The sequence below is a fragment of the Balaenoptera physalus genome, assembly GCF_965194825.1.
Source record: "Balaenoptera physalus genome assembly, chromosome: 13".
In the NCBI taxonomy this organism is placed as follows: Eukaryota; Metazoa; Chordata; class Mammalia; order Artiodactyla; family Balaenopteridae; genus Balaenoptera; species Balaenoptera physalus.
This window is the reverse complement of record NC_138892.1, coordinates 85,921-91,920: the sequence shown is the minus strand read 5'-3', so window position 1 is coordinate 91,920 and position 6,000 is coordinate 85,921.

Below are 6,000 nucleotides of genomic sequence, written 5' to 3'. Positions count from 1 at the left end.
ATTTTATAGATTGCCGGGCACTGAGATTTGCTTGGTGGTTTTGTCATGGTTAGACTTGGCTTTGAAAAAGCAGACCACAGAGGTGAAGTGCTTCCTCTTCACTATATATCAAGAGGACAGGCTCTTAAGGAAACTCCTCACTTATATTCTTAACTTTGGTCACCTAGCTGAAGTAGTGTGTGTCAAGTTTTCCCACAGTGAGGTTAATTTTTTTCCCATGTCCATCCTGTGCGTTTTATTTAGGAGGAAGTCATAATGCGGAACCCACACTTGAGGAGAGAGGGGTTAGCTTCACATCCTTGATGGACAGCTGAGTGGCTATATACATTGCTTAGAAGCTTTCTGCATAGGAGATTTCTATCTAACGCCATTCATCAAAAACTATGTAATTTATTTTTACCAGTTTGGACACGTGAATAATTACTGTAAACTTTTGGTTATAATCCAGCACTACATTATTAGACTGCTTACTTAATTCTTGCTTTGGCTGGTGAGAGCTTTTTCCATTTGCTCCTGTTTTCATTTTACATAATTTTTCTTTTGTGGGTTTTTAAAATTTTTGGTACTTCTTTACTTTCTGATATTTTAAGATTATCCTGCTTCATAGATTTACTGTCTCAGTCCTAGCATCAGCCCTTTCTTCAAAGAGCCCTTGTTCCTTTTATTAGAGAATGGTATTAAAAACTTACACGTGGGAGCTAAATATGCTCAGCTGACAGTGCATGGAAATATGTACATGTATCCCAGCCTATGCATATACACATAATTATAAAGGTTTCCATGTGGAACTATGTGTAGGCTAAAGATAGTTTATACTGATATCTCCAAGCAGATCTGTTATGACATGGATATTGTAACCTTCTCCCTTTGTTTGACTGTAACATCCCACTCCAGTGGTAAGAAACCTGGCTTCCACCATTTGTCATTTATTAAATTCAGTGCTTGTTCCATTCGATAGTAGTTTCGGTACTGTTAGCTACTACCCCTCATGGAAAGAACACAGAGTCCACTGTGTATGTATGGCACATTTTGTCTTTGGCCTACAGATTCTGTACATTTCCAAAGTTAACTTAGGTCAAGCCATTTGTCCCACTACCAACAGTGAGTTTTTTCATACATTTCTGAATCAGTTAGATTCTTTGTTACATTCTGTATTCCAGTCTTTGACACTCCCATATCCTAAGTAGCTAAGTTTGAATAGATTGTAAATTACTTGTTGGGTTGTAAAAATCTGTGGGTGTAGACAAATGCATAGTGACAGGTATTCACCACTAAAGTATCATATGGACTATTTCAACCACATATTCCGTAAACTGTTTACCATTGTCAGTTTTGCCTTTTCTAGAATGTCATATAAATGAGGTCATACAGCGTGTAGCACTTCAGACTGGATTCTTTCACTTAGCAATGCAAGTGTTAGATGCATCTATTTTTTTTTTTTTGCACGGGTTGATGGTCCATTCCTTTATATCTCTGAATACTATTGCATTGCATGTATATGAGAGGAAAAATAGTTTTCCCTCTACACTTCTATGTTCTTTATTGAGATCTCCCTTGTAATGAAAAAGAGACGAACTGGAGAAAACGATCAGAAGTTTAATATATACCATGTGTACCTCCTGTATACTTGAAAGATACCCAGGAAAACTGAGTCACTCCCTGAAATGGCCCAAGCCATTACCTTAAATGCTATCTTCTGCTGAGAACAAAAGAAAGATGTTAGGGAATGGAGGAAGCCATTTAAGGGATGATATTAGTCAAAGCCCAGTAAACAAGGGTATGGTTGTTACACAGATTTACATCCAGGCCTGTTTCATTGACAAGCTTTTTTTTTTTAAACATTTATTTATTTGGCTGTGCCGGGTCTCAGTTGCGGCCTGTGGAATCTTTAGTTGTGGCATGCGGGCTCTTAATTGCAGCATGCGGGATCTAGTTCCCTGACCAGGGATTGAACCCTGGTCCCCTGCATTGGGAGCATGGAGTCTTAACCACTGGACCAGCAGGGAAGTCCCAACAAGCTTTTCTTGATATTTAGTCATCATTCAATTCCTGGTCCAGAGAGGGACATACCCTTACAAATGGAGATATCCTTAATAAATGTAAATTTACCTCCTAAAAGGGCATTTTCTACTTGGTTTTGAAAGATTCTCCTGGGTCTGCTGTTTCTTAAATTAATCAGTCCAAAATAATCCTTTTGTCAAATGGGCATATTTTGGGGTGGTGTATTCTTCTCCCCTTGACATGTATGTGCCCTAATTTGCTTATGAATTCATCTACAGAAGGACATCCTGATATCTTTAAGTTTTTAGCCATTATGAATAGAGCTGCTGTGCATTACTTGATGCTAGTTTTGGTTTGAACACAGTTTTTCAAAGCAGTTGTCTAAATACAAGAGGTACACTTCTTGGATCCTAAGGTGAGACTTTTTAGATTTGGAAAAAACTGCCAAACTGTCTTCCAAAGTTGGTTGTACGTGCATTCCACCAGCATCTTGAGTATATTCTTGTATGCTTATTTACTGCCTGTTTATCTTCTTGGGCCAGGTGTGTGTTTCAATCTTTACCAAATTTTAATGGCGTTGTTGGCATAATTTGAGTACAAATCCTTTATCAGATATGTGTTTTGGAAATAGTTTCTTGCAGTTTGTGGTTTGTCTTCCGGTTTTCTGAATAAGGTCACCAGACACAAAGTCATGTAGATTTTCTTTTTTTTTTCTAGGACTTTTATAGTTTGGTAATTTAAATTTGTCTATGGGCAATTTTGAGTGAATTTTGGTTTAAGTTGTAAAGTTTGTGTCTACATTCATTTCATTATATATGGTTTGTAATTAATTGCTCCTTAAGCATCTTTTGAGAAGATACAGTGAGATACTTGGCTCCATTTCAGTTTGGATTTCCAAGCTTAGTGTATACAGCAGAACTGCCTTCCGGATGAGGCCTCTGGGTTTGTGAGTGCGGCGCTCCCGGCACTTCTCTGACGTCCCACAGGGGGCGCCGAACCCACCTGTCTGACCCTGGGGGCACAGGTGCACCCTGCCCACAGACTTTGCTCTGTGACAAGCAGACAGGAGCTTTGTCTCCTGTCAGGGCTGAGGCTTCTGGACCATGAGGCATTGTCCACACTGACAGCAGCTGGGTTTTCTCAGGAGCCACTGGTGAGGAGACTCCACAAGAGGAAAAAATGAGCAAGTGTGGAGAATCTTCCTGTGCAGCTGACTGCTGGGTGGGTGGGGCGCATCTTCAGGGGCCTCAGGAGAGAAAGGGTTTAATGTGGAATACTGTGCGCTTTTAGTTAGTTTTATGTGCCGTGTAGATGGTGACCAGTGTCGTTCTTTGGAGTCTGGTGTCTAGTTTTCCTGGCACTGTTTGTTGATGGCTTTGGATAGAATAAACATTTTAATAGTAGTAATTTTTCTGATGCATGAGCATGGAATATTGTTTTCTATTGTGTGTTCAGTTTCTTTATCAATGCTTTACAGTTTTCTGAGTATAGGTCTTTCATGTCCTTGGTTAAATTTATTGCTAAATAGTTTGTTCTTTTTGATGGAATTGTAAATGGGATTGTTTTCTTAATTTTTCTTGCTGGTGGTTCATTATTAGTGTATAGAAACAAAACTGATTTGTGTATATTGAGTTCATATTTTGCAACTTTACTGAATTTATTTTTTAACATATTTTTTGAAGTAATGTGAAAAATTGCAATACTAAAATCTCAGTGTCTACTGCACCCCAGGTAATCCACAGGACCCAAGACATGGTAGCTACTAATATACTCTTCCCACGGTGCCTCTTAATACCATGCGGACTCCTACAAGGGAAATAAGTATCACACCTTTGGTTGAACTTGGTCTGGGTGAGTCTTGGCCTCTATAACAAAATTTGATGTCTGTCTTATCTGATTTTCTGGCATGATACTGACATGGTTGTCTAGAAAAGTAATTTACTTTCCAGTAATTTAAAATGTACAGAAAAGTTGCAATAATGGCAAAAAGTACTCACATTTGCCACGTCACACAAAATGCTCTGTGTGTTTTGCCCAAGGAACCAGCACATAACCCCTAAATGAGGAAATCCTGATGTCCACATTATAATTTAATACTCAGCCCCACTTCAACTTTCACCTGCTGTCCCAACTGTATGAAAATGTCTTTTTCCATCCTGATCCAGTTTTCTTTTTCTGGAACCATTACTGAGTTTCCCCCTCATTTGGACAACCTTGATGGATTTGAAGCAGACAAGATGAGTATGGGATCTAGGTGGCCTTTTCTGTATGGCTTTTTTCACTAAGAATGTTTTTAATGTTCATTTTTGTAACAAATATCAGCGCTACACTTTTTTTTTCTTTGCTATTAAAAATGCAAAACATGACTTTAGCATTTAATTCACTTTACGTATACAGGTTTGTGGTATTAACTATTTTCATATAGTTGCACAAACAAGTTAACTAACATGTGTACCTCCTGTGTGCATGGCAGATACCCAGGAAATTGAGTAACACCCTGAAACGGCCCAAGACATCACCTTAAACACCGTCTTTATCTAAAAGGAAAAAAAAGGAAGGCTATAGTTGTTTCTGTCTGCATTCATTTGATTGTATATGGTTTCCAACTGATGTTGTATAACTAGTTGTGGAGAAGTCATGGGATAGGTGGCTTCATTTCAGTTTGAATTTCCAAATTTCGTGGATTCTGCAGGCTTGATACAAGGTATACAAACTTCATATTGGATCAGGGCATCCCATGGTGTAACTGATATTCATGATTTGTTAAACAGTTAAAGTTCTGTGTGATATGAGTTCATCCCGGAGTAATCCAGGTTAGCTTCTGTTATACATTTGTCCCAGGATGAAAGGACAAGAGAAATAAGGCCTGATTTATAAAAGTGCCTTCAAACTAATTGATACTGAAGTATAGTTGACCTACAATGTGGTGTTAATTTCTACTGTACAGCAAAGTGATTCATATATACATACATACATATATACATATTTTTCATATTCTTTTCCATTATGGTTTATTACAGGGTATTGAATACAGTTCCCTGTGCTGTACAGTAAGACCTTGTTTATCCATCCTATATATAATAATTTGCATCTACTAATCCCAAACTCCCAATCCATCCCTCTCCTCTGTCTTCCCCTTGACAACCACAAGTCTGTTTTCTATATTTGAGAGTCTGTTTTTGTTCTGTAGATAGGTTCATTTGGGTCTCATTTTATAATCCACATATAAGTGATATCATATGGTATTTGTCGTTCTCTGTCTGACTTACTTCACTTTGTATGATAATCTCTAGGTCCATCCATGTAGCTGCAGATGGCATTATTTCATTCTGTTTTATGGCTGAGTAATATTCCATTGTATATATGTATCACATCTTCTATATCCATTCATCTGTTGAGGGACATTCAGGTTGCTTCCATGTCTTGGCTATTGTGAATAGTGCTGCTGTGAATGCTGGGGTGCATGTATCTTTTCAAATTATAGTTTTGTCTGGATATGTGTCCAGGAGTGGGATTGCTGGTTCATATGGTAATTCTATTTTTAGTTTTTGAGGACCCTCCATACTGTTTTCCATAGTGGCTGCATCAATTTACATTCCCACCAGTAGTGTAGGAGGGTTCCCTTTTCTCCACACCCCCTCGAGCATTTATTTCTAGACACTTTAATGATGGCCATTCTGACCACTATGAGGTGATAACTCACTGTAGTTTTGATTTGCATTCTCTAATAATTAGCGATGTGGAGCATCTTTTCATGTGCCTATTGGCCATCTGTATGTCTTTGCAGAAATGTCTATTTAGACCTTCTGCCTATTTTTTAATTTTTTTTCTTTTTTGAGTTGTATGAGCTGTTTGTATATTTTAGAATGAGGCCCTTGTTGGTTGCATCATTTGCGCGTATTTTCTCCCAAACAGTTAGCACAGGTTCTGGAACGACTGGATACCCACATGCAGAAGAATAAACTTGGACCCTTACCTCCCCTCACCCCGTATACAAAA